Genomic DNA, 23,229 nt, shown 5'->3' on the forward strand with positions numbered 1-23,229 from the left:
GCTGATGTAATATTTTGTGTGAAGATTTGCAGTCTGAGGGCAGTGATAAAGAAAGAGATAAGCCACAGCTTAGTGGCTGGGAAGCAGTCTTTTCTCAAGGGAGATGCCATCTCGGGGGTTCTGCACATGGCTCTTACCCAAGTACCCAGGAATGCCACATTAGCAGAAGAAGGATAAAAAAGGGACCAATAAACATGACATCAGGTGCTTCACAACATGATTCCTGCATGCTGATAGACTCTCCTGAGCCTGCTACCTGAAACTTGCCCCTTCCTCTTGGGCCTGCTCTGTCTCTACCTGCTTGCTGCCTAAGGCCGGCCACTCTGCTGCTGCTCTTCCGTGCACTTTTGCCTTGGGGCATTGCAATGGCATGCAACAGAACACTGCTAGGTCTTGGTGGTAACTTGTGGGAATACAAGAAAAGCTGTTCAGAGCAGCAGCTGTGGAGCAAGATAAACAGCATGGGAACCAAGGACACCTCTGCAAGGAGAAGAAGAGTCTCACAGCTCTGATTGGTTATGTGCCTGCATGGACAGTTGAAAAGTGTTTTGTAGAATGCTTTGTTGACATGTAAGATGTTTGGGAAAGTTGTAAGGGCGGATGGGAAAGTTAGAAAATAACAACTTGTGAAGGTATATAAGGGATGTGAGAACTTGTAATAAACGATTTGGATCGTTCACATCTGAGTCCGTGCCGAGTCGCTGGAAATGGCGCCCACAACGTGGAGCAAATCAACCCGCGGCTGAGCGAGCCCGGTCCGGCAGCGTCGCCCGACTGAACTTCGGAGAGACTGTTTCGCGCGCACCCGCACCGTTCTGCAGGACAGAAGGTGAGCAGTCGGGAACTATGGGGAGCTCACTAACGAAGGAGCAGAAAGTAAATCTCGAAGTATTGCGGTCAGTGTTACCGTATCAGGATAAGACTGTGTCTACTAAAGCATTAGCTACTCTTCTTAAATGGATAAGCAAAAATGTCCCCGAATTTCCAAAAACTGAGTTCTCTCTCGATGGAGAACTTTGGGACAAAATCGGCTCAAAACTCTATGAGGCTTCTCTCGCTAAAGACAGAAAGGCTGCTAAGCTGTTGCCCGTTTGGAGCCGGATAATGGAAGGGATTAAGCAATCACGACGGGAAAGAATTTATTCCGACCATTCCCTGCCGCCCTCCGTCCCAACCCCGCCGCTGCCTCTCGCTGCGGGAAGCGGCCCGTGCCCGGATCCGACTGGCGGCTCCGACCCCTCCCCGATTCGGGGAGACGAGGGGCCGCGGCCGCCCCCCTTCGTGCTCCCGCCGTTCGCTCCTCCCCCGACGTTCGCCGCGTTGCCGCCCTCTACGGCGCCCTCGCCCTTCGCTCCGCCTAGGACGCTCGTCGCGCTGCTTCTGCCCTCCTCCCCCCCCACGTCATGCACTGCTGCGTCTGTGCAGTCGGCGTGTAACGTGGTTAAAGACACGGACGGATCGAAACCAGGGGATCGTTGTGACCCCGGTCCAGAAGATCCAGAAAGAGAATCGGACGCATTTCCTCCTGATGATACTTTGAAGGAAGCAGGAATGACAAATTTCCCTACAGCGTACTGTGATGTCTTAGAGCAATGCAGAGAAGAAACAATATTAAGGGGTGATGCTGACACGTTGCAGACCTTTCCTAATCAGGTCCCCCGTTTGGAATCTCTGCCTTATGAGGCAGTGAAGGAGCTAAGGGAGTCAGTGAGAACATTCGGAGTTCAGTCAGCCTTTACATACAATCTTTTGGTTGCAAACAGTGACAGTTACGCTATGACCCCTCACGATTGGAAAACTGTGTTAAGAATGATCCTCTCTCCTATGCAATACACCGTGTTTATGACTGAATATCAGCTACCTAATTTGACTGATAGCTCTTTGCCTCAGACTCGGACAAATCCATGTGGCACAGCACCTCTTCAACTGTGTCAGACAGATGTCACTCACGTTCCTGAATTTGGCCGTCTAAAATATGCACATGTAACAATAGATACTCATTCTTCTTACGTATTTTCCACAGCACATACAGGTGAATGCAGTCTCAAGATTTAGAGTTTAAGGCATTAGCTAGGATGTTGTGTGCTTCTTCTATTTTAGTAATAGATCAGATGTGTATTAAACAGGATTTGATCTAATGAATGCTAGAATCTACAGGAATAGCTCTTTTAATGTTTTAGTACTGTTTGGTTATGATGTTATTAGCCTATTAATTAGCTTTTCTTAATTTGCAAAGACAAAACCTGGAAAGGAATCCCAGGCAAAGAGATGACCCTGTATCATAGAACGGATACCTCTTTTACATCCAATTAATTGGGATCTGAAAATATAACCATGCATCATTTTAGACAAAAGTGCACGCTAATAGAACTAAATTTGATGGTTTATTCTGTTTTCCAAGCAGGTGTTCCACTTGGGCTCTATATCACGCACTGGCCATGCGGATGTGGTGTACAACTGGAAGAAATCCTTCAGACCCTGAATGCAGGAGAGAATCTGTGATGGGTGAGAGAGGAAATGTGCACCTTGAAGCAGGGGACGCCCTGCTGGCACTACCTGTCACATCCACCACCAACATGGTTTGCTCTTTCTCAAGGGTCAATAAGTAATAATGCCCTTAGTGATACTCTAGTACATTTGTCCTCTAAAATTGGTTCTATTTGACATGCTATTCCATTAAATTGTGCGATCATTAATCAATTATTAGCCCAGATAACTCAGTTGGTAGAGCATGGTTATGAACATCTTAAAAGCATTTACTGCACAAATTTTAGTGGTCATTAAAAATCAATATATCAGAGTATATAAAAATTGAAGCCTTTTCCTGATCAGTTACGGATTAACACAATGGGACCCTCATGGATTTATTTTCAGGTTGCAGAAACTTAGGTTGCAGTACAAACATGTTTGTTCTTTTTAGTGGGTTTAACAGTAATGTTGTTATGTTGTATTTGACTTGTCTCTTTTTTCACTTTTAGAGTATTGTCAATCGAGGCCTTGATTGAGTTATAATGATTATGTTATTAATATAAATAGCGTTATTATTTTATAGTATGGTAGTAGCTTGTCAATAAACAAAAAAGGGGGAATTGTGGGAATACAAGAAAAGCTGTTCAGAGCAGCAGCTGTGGAGCAAGATAAACAGCATGAGAACCAAGGACACCTCTGCAAGGAGAAGAAGAGTCTCACAGCTCTGATTGGTTATGTGCCTGCATGGACAGTTGAAAAGTGTTTTGTAGAATGCTTTGTTGACATGTAAGATGTTTGGGAAAGTTGTAAGGGCGGATGGGAAAGTTAGAAAATAACAACTTGTGAAGGTATATAAGGGATGTGAGAACTTGTAATAAACGATTTGGATCGTTCACATCTGAGTCCGTGCCGAGTCGCTGCAGTAACTATCCCTGCTTTATGCAATTTTTGCTTCTTTCCTATATTTCCTATTGCCCTCTTTCCCTTCCCCATCACCCTAATTCATAATAGTTGCCAGTCCTCCCCTTCCCCATCTCCCTGATTAAGATTTGTAATAAGCTGGTTGGACCAACATTTGAACTCTTTGTTTCTTAATCTCATGTCAGGTATACATATATCAAAGAACCTCCTCTCCTTCCTATGAATTAGAGCAAGACAAACAGCGGTAATAAATAATGGTTTTCCTTATCAACATGTGTGGGATCGCAACCTTCCTTCCTTGCAATTACCCTAGAATAAAGATTTTCTGCTAACTCCAAGTGGGCCTCAGCGTGAGTTCCTCAGATCTGAACTTTACTTGAGGATAATCAGGGCTGTTTAATTTCTGAGCAGCAGCTTCACTGAGGTAATTGATTTGTTCTTGAAATCGTGGTTTCAGGGAAATGCTCTTTGTAATTTCCTCAGCTGATATTTCATGTTGTGTAAAATTGCAGCTGTCACACTGCTTTGTATCACAATATGGTTTTCAATGGAAACATATCACCAGCTACAAGTGATTGTTGAAGGAAGTTTAAAAAAGGCACAGAGACAGATACCCTGGAACTGTGTATTCTTTGAAAAGCTATAGAAAAATTCATGGCAAAATACACTGAAGTCTCATTGAATTATTTCTATTCTACATGGACAGCAACTGTACTAATCGTGGTGCATGAAAGTAATATTTTTTTGATGAATAATGTATACAGAATGAAACTTATTCAGTACAGTTCATCCTTTAAACAATGCCTGCAAAGATATGACAAGCAGCTGGAGAGATCTTTGTGGTGTGTGTTAGCCATGAACACAAACTACCAGTAAGCTATTAGGGAAAGTGCAAATCGTCCTTTACCTTACAAAATCTGCGTATTACAGAAACACACAAAAGGCTTAACTGGAGCTCTGCTAGCCAAGCGATGGTACATATTTTCAACATCTATGTCCTTGTGTATTTTCAAAAACCTCCTAATTTGTAGCACTTAGAGACCAAGGCATGATGGGCAAAGGGTGGAGTGAAGCAATGCTGCGTGAATGAGTATTGGCAGCTGGGTGAGAGGTGTAGAATGGGTATTTTATTCCCCTATCCGGTTGCCCTCTGGGATGCCAGGCCCTTGGCAGATGGACATGGAAGGACATAGAAGAGACAGAGGGCACAGCTGAAGTGAGGTACATTTTGAGCAGGCACAAGATGACGCTATTGGCGAGAAGATGGCCAGGCACTCTGCTGGAGACCAAGGAAGCTGTGGGTTCTCCATCCCCAGTCAGAGTCGGAGCTGGACTGGCCCAGGTCTGCAGTGGAAGCAAACCTCCAGGCTGGGCACATCCGAGCAGAGGACTGGAATTGCATTCTTCCAAAATTTGTCTAACGTTTTTTTGAGTGTGATTTGCTGTTCTTAAATATATGTATATATTACACATGTTATATAAACATTTAATTGTTGTGTATTTGTATACTTAGAATATATCATAGAATCACAGAACAGTTGTCTGGAGGGACCTTTCAAGATCATGTAATTCCAGCCCCTCCAGAATTGATTGCCATGTGCATACTAAATATGTATACATCAGCTATGTAGTTGCTCGTTTCTCAAAGGACACCGTTAGTATTGAACTGAAAATCTATCTGTAAAATGGAAGTATGATTGAAAACCACACCAAGATATTTTGAATCCAGTGATGTTTCTTATAATAGAACTAAAAGAAATCAGGCTTGCATGTCACCCACAATCTAACAAAATGTGTTTCTATCACATAATCTCTAATTCTAGGGTCTGACCAGTTTCATTTTTTTATTTCAGCTTCTGCTTTTAGCTGTAATGTTTTAAAACTTCCATCGGAGATCTCTTGGTTTGCTTCATTTCATCTCATTCTATTCCTCAGTTTTAGACAGTGACTATAGCAAAGAATGTTTCTGATTTTCCTGAAAGTCGTCATTTACTCACAGTGATTTCTGACAAATGTTCTGTTGTACAGTTTCCTTTTTATGATGATTGCATGGAATGTGCATATCACCATTATTTCCTTTAAGCCATTTGGATGAAGATTTGCTTGTACATAGACAAAAGCTGTATACCTTGGCTTTCTGAGTTTTGGTTGCATTTATCTTGCTTTATTTTTCCATTTAAGGATTACTCCATGTTTAACCAGCATGGAAATAGCACAGAATTTGGAGGTTTATTAATATCTATAATACAGAGCATTTGTGTCTGTCTCATGCATTGAATAAGACGATATAAATGGGAAAAGATAAATGACAGGATTTTACAACTGATGTAGCAGCTGTTTTTGTGATGGAAAGCAAAGCCATTTCAGTCACTCTTTAATATGATTGGGCGTAGCAAGGTTATGCACTTGAGGAAGAACTGACAGAGGGAGCACTCTTAATAAGGGACAACTGAATTGTTGTGTACGAAAGAAGTGTGAAGCAGAAAGAGAGCAGTGAGACTGAGCCAGAGGAAAGCCTGGAGCCTGAACCTGTTGAGCGTTAAATCCCCTTCCCAGGAATGTGACTCATTTGTAGCAATCCATGTTCCAAATCAAACCATCAGCACACACATCTGCCTTAATCAGGGAGCATCTTTTCCAGACATTTTCTGCACTAATGGGACACATTTTCTGTTCATATTTTGATGGACAGAACAGTGCAAAAAACAGTCATCCTAAGTGAATATTTATTGTTGTATCTGCCATTATTAAATGCCAAGCAGACATTATTTTACTGCTAGATTTTTAAAAAGATTCAGAAACACTCTGCAGATTAATGCAATTCAAATATAGGTATTTCAAATGCATAGTGATATTCACAGTAATCAGTATAAAAAAAAAATCAAATCAAGTCAAATCAAATCAAATCAAGCATTACTCCTCCGTTTTCACATACTGAGTTTCCTGGTAAGGCTTACAGCGTCAGGATACGATGAAATTCTTTAAAAGACCAAAATGAACAGCCACTTGTTTAATTGCTGTAGACTTTTATGCCAGGTTAGACCTATATTTGTTTCATCATATGGGAACAGTCCCATTCTATCCCAGACAGCCATTTTATTGTGAACATTGCTCTGCACTGCAAGACCACACCTATGCCAGAGGTACTTGTTTTCTTCATACACATTAACTAACTTTGGTTGTTGAGCAGCATTGACACCAGAGGCTGTTGGGCTCCTTACCACAAAACCATTCCTCAAGAGAGGCTGAAATACAGTCTTACCCATCACTCTATGATACAGTGCACAGAGGGAGAGAACAAAGAGGGAGACAAGAAATTGAAAAAGAGAGCAAGAAAGAATATCCTCCATGTGATCTTCTGCTTTGTGTTGATTAATAGCATTGCTTGTTCTGCATGACAGTTACTCCCAGTGTGAACTGATAGATCATCCAGGGATCTTACCCAAGCCAGTTACCCATTAACTCGTAAACAAAGTATAAATATTAATTAATAATTCTTGGTTTTACAAAGTAAAGGACCCATTAAAATCAGGCAGCATGGAGATTTCATTTAGAAACATCTGCTGTCTCTCTGACTAGGCTCCCATAGGCAAGGTTCAGTGCGACGGCAGTGTCTTTTGAGGGTCGTTGGATGCCTGGGAAGCAGCAGCAGCACTTCTGTACCAAAGTGTTTCCCTTCCCCTATGCATATTTTAAATGAGGTGAATGTGCCCTGTCACTCACCAGCTCCATCAGCTCCTTATCTTAGCAGCTAATCTTGCTGCAGGTAGTAAAAAAAATTACTGCAAGCTATTAAGTTTCTACTAAAATGTCAAATTCTGTGGAGTCTTGAAAAGAAAATGAGTGTATAGTCCCATTCCAGCTAGACAGATTGAGTTTGGTGTCCACTATGAACTAAAAGATTCACTCTCCAGATTGGCTAATTCCTTGAGCATTAAATGCCCCAAGAAAGGGAGCAAACATACTATTAATAACTCTAATGGCTAAAAAGCATATTATTTTCAAGTGATTTGTTAATCAGCATGAGTTCTGCCTACAGCTATTGCAATCAGTCATCTTTCTCCAGTAGTAGCTAGTGTCTTAATAAGGAACAACAAGGGATTTGGAGGAGCTAAAATTGTTCAGGCTCGAAGGACGATAACAGAAATTATTAACCAACTTGGCTAAAAGCCACCAAACAAGATGGGAATACTATTGGAAGGGCAGATTGTAAAGCCTCATTGGAAACAGATAGAGCCAAAGAATGAGTTTGTGAGAACGTCTGTTCCGAAGCTGCTTCCCTCTGATGAAATTCTCATCCATAGTTTAAAATGGGAAGAGGAATTTTCTTGCACAAGACATCAGTGACTCATGGCTGTGGCTGCAGAAGGGACCTTGGATTTCTGGTTGAGCCTGGGGTGATGAAGCTGAGCCTGGAGTCCCCTGCAGTGCCCTCAGAGCTGCCCGCCAGGCCTTGGTTGAGTTCTCAGCTAAAAAACAAAATGATGATAATTTGTTCCTTAAAAAAAGAAGAAGAAAAGAAAAGGGAAAAAAAGAAAAAGAAAAAGAAAAAGAAAAAGAAAAAGAAAAAGAAAAAGAAAAAGAAAAAGAAAAAGAAAAAGAAAAAGAAAAAGAAAAAGGAAAAAGAAAAAGAAAAAGGAAAAGGAAAAGGAAAAGAAAAAGAAAAAGAAAAAGAAAAAGAAAAAGAAAAAGAAAAAGAAAAAGAAAAAGAAAAAGAAAAAGAAAAAGAAAAAGAAAAAAAGAAAAGGAAGAAAAGAAAAAGAAAAAAAAGGAAAAGAGAAAAAAAAAGGAAAAGAAAAAGAAAAAGGGGGAAAAAAGGAAAAAATAAAGAAGGTTCTTTGCTGTTTATGCTTCTTTTTGTCCTTCAAAGCAAAAAATAAAAATAAAAATAAAAATAAATAAAAAATTTGGGCTTGGCCCCAAAACTCCAGCATCCAGGAAGGGTTGTTATGACAGATGTGGTGAGCACCAGAATATCTGTGGGCAGGGGAAGTGAAACCATTGGAAGAAATTGCCCAGAAGTTGTCTAATTAAACAATTTGTGAAAACATTGTTGTCGTTGCCTCAGACAGCCTGGTTTGTGTGAGTAATTCAACGTTGTGTGAAGGCTGGATGAATGAATCTAATCTGTTTGAAGCTTCTGGCTTTATTGGTAACATTTTATAAATAAAATAGCAATACAGAGGGCTGTAGAATCCCAGTGCTCAGGTGGGATGCACATGATGAGATGCAGGTAGTGGACTGTAGAACACCTTCTGGGCAGGCACCCAGCACCCAAAGCACAGGACTGAAGGACACAGCCCAGAACCAACGAGGCCACTTTGCAAAGCACAGATGGGCTTTCTAGGATGTATTTTTTTCTCCTGCACTTTTTAATTACTTCTTAAATCTGGGATCTTTTTAAAGCAAGTCAGGAACATTGAATTACCATTTTAGGTTTTTTGTTTGTTTGTTTGTTTGTTCATTTGTTTGTTTAGAATTATTAAACTGTTTTTATTACATTTTCAGACTTTCTATGGAATAATAAAAATTAAAAAGCTTAGATTGAGAAACAACTCTACAACATTTATTAGATGACTGGCATCTATGAACATAAGATTTCTTCATGAAATTTTGTTAATGAACCCACAACAAGCAGGGGAGCATTTTGGTGCCCTGATGTACACAGGTGGTTTCCCAGCAGGTGGCCAGCACTGGCATTCCTGCAGTAATTGATTAGCTCAGGTGTACAAGTACAGCACTGATTGATTACCTATTAAATAACACTCCATTGCATTTCTTTCAATTATACAACACAGGATAGCTGTTGCCAGCCAAGAATTCCATGATATCAGACATATTGATGACTTATAATTGTTTATTTGCATTTGGAGCTGAGGACTTGGAGCAAACCTCTGTGAATGGCCACGAGGAGCACGTCTGTATCACACAGACAGTGTGCTGGGCTGGAGGACGAGGGCTTGGATGGGTCACTGGGCTTTGTGACAAAGTACTGTGAACAAAGGGGACAGTCCTCCTGAGCAGGGCTGAGCACAGGATCCTGCCCTGGGCTCCAGGTGGAGACACAGCAGCTCAGGACAGGCTCTAAGGAGGTGGTTCCAGTTGGGGAGGCCCTGCACTGCACACCCACCTGTTGATTTAATGCAGCTGAAAGCTGGCACTGCGCCTTGCATTGCTCGTGCAGTTTTAAACACACACAACTCCCAGATACTGGAATTTTACAAGGCCACATGCACATGTAAAGCAATCCTCTTGCTATTCTGAGGCAAAGGGAAGCTCTGTTCTAAAAATCTAACAGCTCTTTATGGCCATGTCTCTCATCTGATTGCTTTGCATCATTTCTGTGATCTCACTTCAGGATGCATTTTGGTTGGCTGTTTGTGAGAGCTTTTGTTAGTGGTGCTATTCTGGGACTGCATCCAACTTGCTCCTCATCAAGACCTCTGAGAGAAGTTTCCACATGAACCAAAGCCCTTAGAAGTCAGAAGTTTGAAGAGGAGATGCTGCAGCCAGTGAGCGGTGGGACATCCAGGGTCAGAACTATCATTACAGGTACAACAACAACTCCACTGCTGTTCCTACAGCCTAGACATGGCTGGGGGGGGGGGGGAGAGAAGGGTGGGGAAAGGGGGATCACACATGCCCCATTCTAGCAGCCCCACTATCTGTACCAGGTTGGCAGAGTCTTGAACCCCCTGAGCAGTGCTGGGTCTGCTGGCCTCAAACACACTCCTATCCAGGGCTGACCTCCAGAACAATTCGGCATGAACAGGGGCACCCAGAGCATCAGCAACATAACGAGAGGAGGGGTTGTTCTACACATGCTTCTTTTTCTGAAGAAATCTTTTCACCATCATCTCCTAGTGTGCTTTTTTTTCCCCCGCAAAGCTGTGATCAAAGTCTTCAAACATATGGCTCCATGGCAAGGCAAGGATTTCCACAAGCTCCTGGACTCATCCTACCGCTCCAGACATCAGCTTCTTGGGCAGTCATACACATGGCTGGGATCCTTTGGGCTGTTTCTACAGAAGGTTGCAGCACTACATTACAGAGCCGAACCACTGCCTTAGGAAAACTATTCAGCAGAAGCAGCTAACTAGTGATAGGATGAGAAGTAATGGCTTCAAAGGTGTGCCAGAGGAAGATTTAACAGCCCTACAAAGTCCATCCTCCTGAAGATAAGAACAGGGGAGAGACCTGAAGAACATTCAGAGCCATACCAGGACTGCATGGTGCAGTGCAGCACAGTCAGGGCGCTCAGCATGGCCACAGTCATTGGGCAATTCCCAGCCCCAGCACCAAGGACTCAGGCTGTGCTGGTGCTACAGAGTCATGAGAGAGGCACTGCAACAGTGGGAGCTCTGCACAGGGGCTGTGCTGAGGGGTGGGCTGTAGGAATGCAGGAGTCATGCAGCCTCAACATGTGTTGGTAGCCATGGCAGGGGGGGATTTGATTCTGCCAGAAGCATCATAGCAGGGTACAGCTCAGGTATGAGGAGACAACAAGGTGTGTGCTGCAGAAGACTGCAAGAGTAAGAATTCATGAGTAGCCATAGTTATACATCTTGCTGAACAGACTCATTTCCCAATTTTAAAATGGCATTTGTTTTGTCATGTTTCTCATCACCATTAGTGCATAATGGGACACTGTGCATCAGTTTAAATGAATTCATAATGAGTGCTGTAGCAAGTCTATTGAATAGGAGATAAATAGGTGATTATTCTGACTCTGCTCTGATGAATGGGATTACTTATGGAGTTATGTGCCACTTCCACAACCTTTTATGGAGAGAGATACCATAAATCAGAGCAGACTGGGTGACCCATTAGATGCCATAGCCAAAAAAGAGGAGGACTGACTACAAGAAGTAAACCAGAAAGGACTGACAATGCTAGATGCCAGCTAGCACAGATCAAAGAAGACTGATGAAATGTGAAGACATAATGTGGAGACTTGGGTGACCAGGACCCTCTTAAGGGAGTAATGTAAGGATGCAATGAGAAAAGGAAAGAAATGAAGGACTTGAGACTGGTACAAGGCAAGCTTTAGGAGAGTCATGGGCACATTCACAGGAAGGTGCATCCTTCCAGCATTTCCCTCTGGGCTTGAGGGAAATGAAATTAATGGTGGGGAAAGGAAGGGAAAGAGCAGGGAGATGCCGTAATATGTATGTTCACTTTTACACAAAGGTAGAAGAAATGAATTAGTGAGAATTTAGCAATGATATCTAGAAAGTTAGAAGGTAAATGATGTGAAGTGGCCACAGATGTATGATTATTTCCTGAGGACATCAGCTGAATGGATGATGGATATTGTTGCCCAACATTTAAAGAGGGGATGCAGGCTGTAAGAAACACAGAAATGGCTATGCTTTGGACAGATGATCAGGAACAAGGGAGAATGGACCTGAGGTCCTGGAATCAGAGATGAGAACAGATATCTTGGGTGGAAGGAACACAACAGACAAGGTATAACATCCAGGACACAGTCTGACCTGCTAGCATTAAGAGAAAATGGCATGAGTAGGAGGAGGTGCTGGGCATAAAGTGTGTGATTTGTACCATACAGGATAATAGTTCTGAGAAAAGCACTTCACAGGGAGCATGTCACATTGCAAGGCATCACAGGAGACAGGTAAAGCTGTCATTCAACTACTTACAAAGGCTGACAAAGATAAAGAAAAATTTTCCAAAGTACCCTCTGAAAGCAAAATAAAACTCAATTTCAGACAGCTTAACGATATTTCATCACGTTTTTGTGGACACTGAAGCATGATCAGAACTAAAATTCAACTTGGTTAAGAAGTGAGAAGAGAGATGGGAGTTCCTAGGAAGAGCCCGGCTGATTCATCTGCACTTTGATGCTGGAAGGAGAGCTGATACTAATGTGCAATGAGTAGTTTTGGGACAGTCTCTGGAGATACAGAAAGATCGGCTGAACTTTGGTGGCAAGGACATGCCCCAGGGAACCACCATGTGCCAAGGGAGAGGGGACTCAGATCAGGGGATGAGGTCACTTCCCACTTGGAGAGATTTGTTTCACATTTGAAATATTGTAATAAAAACTCTGAAGTTTTTGCTGTGCTGTAAGAGAGATCCTTCTCATATTGGCAATTGTGACATTGTGGGAAACTTCTAGAACAGACTGAGAACAGGTGGTCTAAATGGCAGTGCGGGCTGGCCACAGGATATGTAGCATAGTCTCTGGTGCAAAAAGTAGCAGTGACTTTAGTTTGGCAAATAGCATGGGTGGCATGGAAAGCCTGAAACCACAGAAAAATGCTGAATCATTAATAGTAACTATAAATGACTGGAATGAGTGTATATAAGGGAGAACTCATACATATATTTTAAGAAAACATAAGCATTACTGTACAGGCCTTACTAACAATGAAGTTTGGTTGTATAATGCTGAAATTTTATGTTTGACTAAGAGATTCCCACAGGAATGAAAGTAGAGAAGGGTTACGGCTGCAGTCAGTGACTGTCTGGACTTAATGAGCCAGAAGATATGAACAGAAGAGCTTCTGCGTCAACACGATGAGCCACTGGTCAGACTCAGTATGGATCACATTTGAGTCCCAAAGGCACTGAGCAGTGTACATTCCTCCAGTGTCACAGGCTGGGCAAACTGCTCAGATGTTTTCCTTCTGGATGAATGTCAGTTTTCCAGCTGCAGGGTATATCCCATACTCAGAGAGTCGGCCTGGTATTGTCCCCCATAGCACTTCTGACCAGAGCTTCTGTCCTTCCCAAACACTGCTCTAAATACATGTCTGGCTCCTGACCCACAGAGCAAGTGGATCGCAGTCAGACTGCAGTGATATGCCCCCACCTGGAGATGAGCAGGATCTCATGGTCACAGCAGGAAATACCCCAGACTGCCAGCACCCTGACAGGCAGAAAAGATGTTCAGGCAGAGACAGACAGTCAATGAAGTAGTCCCTCAGAGACTGAATACATGTCCCAGGTGTAAGGGATACTACAAGAGGACCATGAGAGATTGCTTGACAAGTTGGCAGTGCGGTGCTGCCTGAGATGGAGCTCACATCTCCTTACTGAAGGAGTGACAGATACGGTTAAAAAGAGTTGGAAGATGCACATTGCACTGTGTCCTAGGGTCCTAGCAGCAAAGACTGCCCTTATTTCTGTTGTCAAATACACATTCTCCCCCAAGGGCAGCTGGTATCTTACATATGCCAAGCACTCAAAAATGCCTCTCTGTCACCGTGTCATGGTCTGGTCTCATAGAGAAGTTTATTAGAGTGCCTCTCTATTCTTCAAAGAATAACTCTGTATCATTTACAGAAGGCTTAGGAATGCCATGTGTAATGTGTGCTTTAAGTATTTGTTTGTTCTTACTTGAGCATGGCTTTTGATGTAGGTCTACCCATTACATAAAAGCCAGTAAGCTAGAAAAGGATGAAAGAAAATGAAATGGTCTGTATCATATCATTCTGTATAGTATTTGTGTATACTGAATATTTCATTTATTCTGTAATCTGCAGATAGTTTGAAATTGAAAAGCCAGGCTATTGCAATGGCAGCCCTTTTGTTCTTGGAATGAGTTTGGCTTACTCAAGCAAAGCAAGTGAGCACCTGATTAAAGGCAATATCTATCTTTAAGGAAAAAGGCTGTCATTCTGTTGAGCTATTGAGCAACTCCCAAATTTATTTAGCACTGTACATGACAGGAGCATGAATGGACTTCTTCCTGTGAGATGCAGTCACATCCATGGCAAAGTCAAGTCCCCACTGTCCTGTCACTGGAGGGGAGCCCAGGAGCAGTGAGGGCTCTGGGGCATATGCAGACACAGCACTTGGGATGTGAGCACACAGAGCAATGCCCAGAGTCCATGGGGTAGGAGAACCATACTTAGGACACAGGTTCAGGGAAAACCCGAAGTGATGTGCCAGAAGAAATACCACATGGGTAGATGAGTGGGATGTGCAGCCTCAGAGCAGTAATCCTCGGGGCTGGAAATGAGAGGATCTGGATAGGAAATGTCCCATCCCTGGAGACAGCTCTGGGAAACCTGATCTAGCTGTGGATTTCCTCATTCACTGCAGGGGGGGTTGAACTAGATGGCCTTCAGAAATCCTTTCCAACTCTAAGGATTCTATGATTCCAAAAAGGAGAACCAAGTCACAGAAAACAACCCAGTGCATGGGATACTGGCTGAGCAGGACCATAGGCAACCCAGTGCCCTCAAAGTCTATGGTGGTAAGAAACTCTTTACTCACTGCAATATTCCTGGAAATCTGGTGTTGTTCCTAAAATGCAAAGCATGGCTGAGATTTCCTGGAATGAGAGAAGAGAGTGAATGTCTGGAGAACAAGTGGTGCTTCCCTCCTCCCATATATATACATATGTAAATAGCTTGTGACCCTGAGAAAGGCAATTCACAAGGAAAAGTGAAGAAGATACATAAAAACCTTTTAATCTTAGCAGGAAAAGATGCATTATGGAGAATGAACAAAAGTGTTCTTTCCATAGCAAGAGCTTCTATTTTATTTACTTACTTCGGTTTAAACAATAACTTGTTGCTTTCTTATTTTGAGACAAGATGTAGAATTCAGAACTATGATGATCAGAAACGTGGTTAATATTCAGCACAAAAGTGCAGAAGGCTGATTTTTTTCACTGAGAGAACTTCACACACCCCAGCACTTCACTGGAGGCTGCTAACCCTGCAGACAGTCCCACAGCCAGAGTAGCACCGCCCCTCATCTGCTGGGAGGGGCACTTCAAGTTCTGAATGCTGAGGTACAAGTAAGCAAAGAGCACAAGGAAGAGGAACAATCCCCACCTTCTGGAATTCGCACCCAGCAGGGGGCCAAGGCACTCTAGGACTCCTCTCTCCACTCATTGCTTCCTTGGCAGCTGGAGAAGAGAAGGAGAGTCACAAGGAGCCACGTGAAAGCACTGCAGCATCTCTCCAGACTGCATTCATCAAATCCCACAAGCTGAACCTAGCTCTCTTCTATAGCGTGAACTGTGTGCTCAAGAGCAATGCTCTATGCAGGCAGGATGCAGAGGCAGGTAGTCAAGTAGAAAAAGATGGACTGTACAGGATTAGCACAAAAGACACCAAGCTGAGTGGTACGGTTGACATGGAGGAAGGAAGGGATGCCATTTGGAGGGACCTTGACAGACTTGAAAGGTGGGCCCGGGTGAACCTAATGAGGTTCAACACGGCAAAGTGCAACGTTTTGCACTAGGGCCAGAAGAACCCCAGGCACCTGTACAGGCTGGGAGGAGTGGTCCTTGAGAGCAGCTCGGCAGAGAAGGACCTGGGGGTCCTGATGGACAAGAGACTGAACATGAGCCAGCAGTGCGCTCTGGCAGCTTGGAAAGCAAATGGTATCCTGGGCTCCATCAGGAGAAGGGTGGTCAGCAGGGATAGGGAGGTGATTATCTCTCTCTACTCTGCTCATGTGAGGCCCCATCTGGAGTACTGTGTCCAGGTGTGGAGCCCTCAGTACAAGAAAGACATGGAGATTTTGGAAAGGGTCCAGAGGAGGGACAGGAAGATGATCAGGGGGCTGGAGCACCTCCCCTATGAGGACAGGCTGAGGGAGTTGGGTTTGTTCAGCCTGGAGAAGAGAAGGCTGCGGGGTGACCTCATTGCAGCCTTTCAATACCTGAAGGGAACCTGTAACCAGGAGGGGAGTAAACTCTTCGAAAGGACCCCTAATAGCAGGACAAGGGAAAAAGGTTTTAAGTTGAAAAAGAGGGAAGATTCAAGTTGGATGTTAGGGGGAAGTTCTTTACTAGGAGAGTGGTGAGGTCCTGGAACAGGCTGCCCAGGGAGGTTGTTGATGCCCCGTCCCTGGAGGTGTTCAAGGCCAGCTTGGACGGGGTCCTGGGCAACCTGATCTAGTAAATGTGGAAGTTTGGTGGCCCTGCCAGGCAGGGGGGTTGGAGCTTCATGAACCTTGAGGTCCCTTCCAACCCGGGTCATTCCGTGATTCTGTGAAAAGAGACTGAGTTGGGGTATCTGAGATCCTCATGAGAACCAGCAGTCAGATCTGGCACACCCAGACCAGTCTGGTTACAAGAGAGGGGAAGAGGCCAGAGAAGTCCCCTTTTTAATCTCACAGGTTTTATAGGATTTTAGGCAATATCCATGAGATTTTATTGAGCAGAAAGAATTTTTACATTTCTGATTGCAACAGTTTCTGAGATCATTCTGCTCAAATCTCATCAGACCTCTGTATTCAGAAGTTCATCTGCTTGCAGAAAGTGATCAGACTTCAGCAAAGTGAGAGTACAAATGGGAGGAAACAAACATGTCAGCTAATGGACAATGGAGCCAGGAGTCTTAGCAGTAATCAAAGAAAAGCACTGTGAGCAGTGCAGGAAAGTGACATACCCCTCTCAATATTATAGATCAGCTTTTACTGAACTCAGCAGAGCTGTCTCAAGCTTTAACTCCAATGATATCTGCAGAGCTATCACTACTTTCAGTGTACCTTTCAGTGAAGGTGAAATAACGTCCACAAAGAAAGTGTAACTCCAAAGCGAAAGGCTGAGCAGACACTTCATACAGAAGCACAGCTCCTGGCCCACGCACTACTCACTGCTTGGTCCCACTGGGTGCAGGACTCACCTGCAGGCCAGACCTAACACATCTGGCAAACACGGTTCATCAGACTGCTAATGGAAAGCAAAGCTGCCCATTACATGCTCTCTGATGTGCTGCAGATACAGAAAAATGAACATATAAAATAAGATCACTATCAACTAATTTCCCATTGGTGTTTTTTGGTTTTTTTTGTTTGTTTGTTTTTGTTTGTTTGTTTTTTAAATAGAGAAAACTCTCTGGAGAAGGGAGAAAGAATGTTTAAATATTGATTTAATACAGAGAATGGTCTGATGGTAATACATTTTCAGAAACACTCTTAATGGAAGGCTCCATCACAGTCATACACTGCTTCTAACAAACGCTTGGGCAGAGTGTTTCTCTCATTCCTGAGGTATAAGCACACAGAACAAAGCAGAAATTTTTCTCTAACTCCATAGTTATACTATGTTCCATGGGCTGCATCTGGCCTGTGGATTGTTGTTCCTGATCTATATGTTATTTTACCTCACTTTATATTATCTTGCTCCTGTTTCTTTAAGATATTCCATATTTTAAAATGTCATGTTTATGTCCTTTAGATTTGGCATAAGAAGCAGCTGGAACTGGGCTATCTCCTCTAGCTGAAGTAGGGCTCATTTAACACAACATATTTCACTTCTTCCCATATGCTGCACACCCACAGCATTACACAGCTATTTTTCCTCCAAGAGAAAGCACACCCAACTCACAGCCTCCACACCTGTTTTAGCTCCTGTATCCAGACTAATCAAAAGAGGCTCCACAGAAGATAAGAGAGCAGTCAGACATCCTCTGTTTACTGATTTACACATCACACAGCCTAGCCTTGTGAAAGCAATGTTGAAGAAATGTAATCGGTTTATTTGCACTGTGACAGCCGCGTAAACCACAGAAAGGAATGTGACAAATGAAGCCATCAGCTGTGCTGTGCAGGGAGTGAATACATTACACTTCCAATTACCAAAGTAGATAATACATTCCTTAAATAGGCTGGCACTGAAGCCCAGAGCCATTGTCATGGCACCACTGAGCATCCCTAGCAAGGCACTGGGTGAGAGCACTTCCCCTGAGGACAGGCCCCAGATGAGGCAGGAGGTGATGGCCAATCTGGGCTCATGAGGTGCTATCAGGGATGGGGCTGACACCACACATAGGGGTGGCAGGAGAACAGGGGCTACACAGTGCATATCACTGCTGGAGCAGTTGGGGTTGCTGTATGGAGAAGTCCTGGATCCAATGATCCTGACATCAGAGATACTCTTGTGGCATTTAAACTGATAGGACCCATATACAAAGCGATTCAGGCAGCTTTTGCTCATTAAGGGATACAGTGTGGTACACAGCAGCCCTGAAAAATCTCTGCTTCTGTCTAGCAAACACTAAGGGCCTCTGAGCCACTAATCTGACTGTAAAGTTAAGAAGCTAAAGCATAGTGCCACTTAACCTTGCTGTGAGGAGACTGCATGCCTTCATGCATCTCAGCAGCTATGCTCCTTGGTGCTCTGTCAGTGAACCCCATGGCTATGCAGTGCAATGGGCACTATGTGCTTGGGGCTGCATGGACACTGCACCCACCCATCTGAAGTAAGAACCCTGACCTCCTAGTAGCCACCCCATGCCCCCATCTCTCCAGCTCCTGAATTCTTCTTCACACTGCACTGTGTTCCTCCAGCTGGGACCCACAGCTCAGAAACTGGACAAGAAATGTCAGAGCCATGTGGATTAAAAGGCACCTCAGGAAATTCCCTCGCTTTGTACAGGCCAGCAAAAGTTCTGCTGCCACCGAAGTTGTCATTGGCTGTGGGGGGTGGAGGAGGGGGGAAGGCTGGGCAGTGTTTCTAGAGGCACACAGCATACTTGTGCTGCTCACAGCAAAGAGGACCTTAGAGAGACTGAAGCTGTGCAGCCTCTTAGCTTCTCGTTTCATAACCCATTAACTTTACACTGTCCAGACTGCCTGCTCCAGATGAAAGGTCTCTGATTATCTTTCCAGGTAAATTAATGCCTGACATATTTTGTTATTAGGCTTTGAAAGGCCTAATAAATAAATTTACTAGACAATTTCTTCATTCAGTATTGCAGTTTAAACCAACATACAACAGCAGAGAAATGGTTCATTGAAGCTAACTGCCAAATAGCTGGTATCATGATGCAAATCAACCCTGAACAGTGCCCAGCAACACTTCTGGTCCACCTCACAGCACACAAATACAACTCCTGCACACTGCCTTCTTTGTGCACAGGCTGCTGCAGTCTCCATTCAGCTGAGCAAAGGCTCAGAGTTTCTGTCCTCCCCTTTTCAGTACAGTTATCCCTCACTGGGGGCACAGAGCACGTACAGTCCAGTGGTCCAGTGGAGAGGCCACAGCCCCCAGAAGTGTGAGGAAGGGACTGGGCTGCACCACAGCAGAGCTGGGTGCTGTGCTGGGAATCATCTTTTCTAAGCTGATATTGCAAATGGACCACTGAGATGATCCCTCATACATCAAAGCCTGAATTCCCATTAGCTGTTGAAAACTATTTAAAAATTACTCTCAAAATACTTCTCCTTAGTTCAAAAGTAGACAAGGCAGATATTAGAGATGTCAGAGAAGACACTTCTTTATTCCCAGTGGAAATGTTATTTGTACCTTCTAAACACCAGAGCTATTACAATAAACAATTCCATGCAAATAGGAGATATTTATGAGCAAAGAGGCACTCATGGGAATGAAATTATGAACACAGGTTCTTATTCTTAAAATAGTCCCTATTTTATGCAGATTAAAATTCTCCCTTGAACTATTCCCGTCCCTGTTCCCACCCCAGCACAGGTCAGGAGGAGTCAGCCCCAGGCCATGCCACCCAGCCCCTGCCTGGCACAGCTGGGCTCCTACCAGCCGGATCACCAGCTGCTCCAGGCTGCAACCAAACCTGCTGCCTCTGGTGTGCCTGTCATGCTTATCACTGGTTAACAGGCCAAGAGAAGCTGCTGAACCAGTGTTCTTGGCCTGTCTCACAGCAATCTCATGCAAGTCTCAAGTAGTAGTAGCCATAAATGATTAATTTTCAGCAACATGAGACAGGACTCCATCTGCATTGCTCTATACCATGGCTGTTACTATATTCTGTTCTACAAGATTTAGTATTAGCCTCATGCATCTGTGAGAAAGATTAAACAAACAAACAAAAAAATAAAAATAATTAAAATATCAACCAACACAAATGACCATGTCTAACTGAGAAGCAATGATTTTGAAGGAAATGAGTTTTAAGATACCACTGAAAGTTGCTAACAAATCTGAACCCTTACAAATACATCATCAAAATGCATCAGGAAGAGATACTTCTACTCAACAATTCCATTTGATTGTTTTGAATTTGGTTCTAGGAAGGCTGTTTTTTTGTTGTTGTTGTTGTTTGTTTTTTTGAGGGAGAAACAGAAAGAGAGAGGAATACTTAAACAAAATATCTTGATAATCCATGAGCTTATGTTTGGAAGAAAAAAAGGGTACTTTGAAAGAGTGACCTTACAGCAAATTTGCCAGTAACAGTGGTATTTCACAGGCAACCAGCACTGCACTTGCCCTCAGCTCTGCCCTGGGCAACAACTGGCACAAGCAGGTCAGGACCTGGGCAGCAGACATCCACACTGCCATCAGGCTCCCACCTGAGGGTAGCCTTCCATCCCTCCAAGATGGTTTTTACTTGGGCACCTGCATCTTCACTGTAGAACATGTGCTCAGCTTTGAAGTCTATGGAAGGGGGTGACTTTTTCTGCAACATAGCCATAGCCTAAAAATGAGCATAATATAATAACCACATGAACTTTGTTCTTTAATACCTTTGGTGTTCTCAAAAATCATGCTATTCACAAATAAAAGCACAGTTGACAACATCAAATTACCAAAAGGGAATGAGCTCTGAACATAAACAGAAGCTGGGGGACACAAATACATCTTGATACCTAAGGACATTTTGTACAGACAGAACAGCTACATTCCTGGGACGGGGACATGAAATTAAATGACTTTATGTAGTCAACTACAACTCTGTATTCACAGACAGGGAACAACTGGACATTGCATTTCACCATGCTGGAGTGGACAAGCTGTTCTCCCACACCGTATACTCAGACCTTTCTACTACCACAGTGTTGCTCATTATTCTCTTCCCTGCTTGCCTTGCTGCCCCAGCACCTTGCTGTCTTGGAGATGTGTAAGAAACATTCCTTGGAGACAGTAACTACAAGACAGACAGAGCTCTCCAGTTAAACCTTCAACTTGACAGCTTTTCCCACTGGAAAGATCATTTTGTAGGTCCTTTCCAACCTTGTGATTCTATAAGTCTATGAAAGGGCACAGTGGGAATAGCACAGTATCTCCTGGGCTCAAAGGACCCTTTTAACTCCCAGAGCCCCTGCAAAAAGCTTGGGAGTGTCTGTCACACTGCATCCTTATGGTTGTTCTCCCACAGCAAAGAGGTGGCTTGGTTGATGATAGCACTGTTGGATTAAAGCTCACTGGCCTTTGGTCACTTACACTGCACCTGGTACTGAGCTGGTGTTCAGAAGGGCCACCCACAGTCCCCATTTCTGCCAAGTGGTTTTCCCCATTTATCTGAGCTTGAACTCCTGTATCCATAAAACAGGATTAAAACAGACCTATGCTGTTGTGCACAGAAATCCATAAAGAAACAATGCTGGTTATTGGAAAGACACAAATGCTCTCAAGTATGTGTGCAAAACAGTAGTAAATATTTTAATAAGGTATTAATGGTTGACTTAAAAGGCACTATGCTAATCTACAAAGAGCAAGACCGATGTGTCTACTTTCAACACAGGATTCTACACTCCTAATGGTCCTGTAATTTTCAGCTAAAGCCTGTTTCTGGAGGATTATCAATTGTCTCTCATAGGCATTACTTATAGAAAATTCTCAGGAACACTGTGCATATTTTAGCAGAGCCAGAATTATACAGAGAACATGCCTTATTTTCGTATCTATAGGAATAACTGGCTTCTGTGTCATTGTGTGCATAGGTTTTAAATTGTGGATCATCACATCAGTATCCTCCATGAACCTTAAATGCTTGTAAACATTCTACTTAGTAATGAATCTACATTTAATATAAATGTTTCTTTTCCTGAAGTTTATTCTAGGAAGAAAAGAACAGAAATTCTCATAATAAAAAATAAATTGTAGGTAAATCATATTCTTAAACTTCATATACTATTATATTTCATAACTTAAATTCTACAAATCTTGTATTAATTAAGCAAATTTTAAGAAAATGAGATCAAAGCAGAGAGTACACAAAGCCAAGCATTTGTAGTTATAGCCTATGAAAGTCTAACAGTTCTCTCCTTATTTCCTTAAGGTAGTAAAGAGAACCATAAAACCACTGGTTGGAAGGGCTACCAGCCTGTTCAGTTGCTCACACTATGTTATGAACTCTCAGAAAGGCCTGATAAGGCATTGCTCGGGCAGACGATCTGCCCAGAACCAGACGATCTATATTAAAATACACGGCCTAACGCCATTGGCACCGTCTGGGAACCCCGGCTCTCTCCCAGCGGTGAACCGAGCCCAGCCCTGAGCCCGGCACAGAGCGACGGAATTTTCTTCTCCTTTGCAAGAAGCTCCGGAGCTGCTGCGCTCCACGAGTGCCATCTGCTGGCACTGCTGCGCATTGCCCGGGCGGCCCCGGCTCGGCTCAAGGGCAAATTGTTGTGAACTCCCTCGGATAGACAGCTATGTTAGCTGGATAATCACAGCTGCGATGCCACCAAGAGGCATTTTGCCATCCAGCTGTAATTCTGTTATTCAAAAGGTAACTGTCAAATCACTGAAATCACATCCAGTTTAATTTAAACCAACTCTCTACTGCCCCCACCCTTTGTCTGCAGAAGAAATCAATTTAGAAGGCTAGAGGAAACCTAGAAAAGTATCTCATCGCTTTAGTTATGCCAAGAAACTAAAACCTGTTTTGGTAGTCTCTGTTTCACAGACTTCCAAGAGTATTGTGGAATATTACTGCCTTGGAATGGAAAGATTTACAACCAGAAAGCCTACGAGTTATTACAAAAACAACACATTAGTTAGAGGATTTACTGTTGCAATTAGGCTCTCAGATGTGCGACATTTGGGCAAAACAAACAAACAAACCAAAACAGAAGGAAGTGCAATTGCCATGCATACAGACAGCCAGAACAACAAGAATACGTTTTCTTTAACAGAAGAAGAATTGCTGT

The 23,229-nt window shown here is 43.3% G+C and overlaps 2 long non-coding RNA genes across 2 annotated transcripts in view; one reads left to right on the forward strand and one right to left on the reverse strand.

The window, feature by feature from the left end:
• LOC146760369 (uncharacterized) overlaps nucleotides 1–23,229 on the reverse strand; it is a 28,271-nt gene that overhangs the window by 3,131 nt on the left and 1,911 nt on the right. The gene's annotated exons all lie outside the window — the stretch shown is intronic.
• LOC146760370 (uncharacterized) lies at nucleotides 1,434–3,364 on the forward strand. The gene is made up of 2 exons (XR_014947680.1): nucleotides 1,434–2,032; nucleotides 2,405–3,364. It is a non-coding gene; the product is annotated as an uncharacterized LOC146760370 (long non-coding RNA).

The sequence above is a fragment of the Coturnix japonica genome, chromosome 6 (assembly GCF_054131305.1).
Source record: "Coturnix japonica strain WE chromosome 6, WE-NBRP24, whole genome shotgun sequence".
Lineage (NCBI taxonomy): Eukaryota > Metazoa > Chordata > Aves > Galliformes > Phasianidae > Coturnix > Coturnix japonica.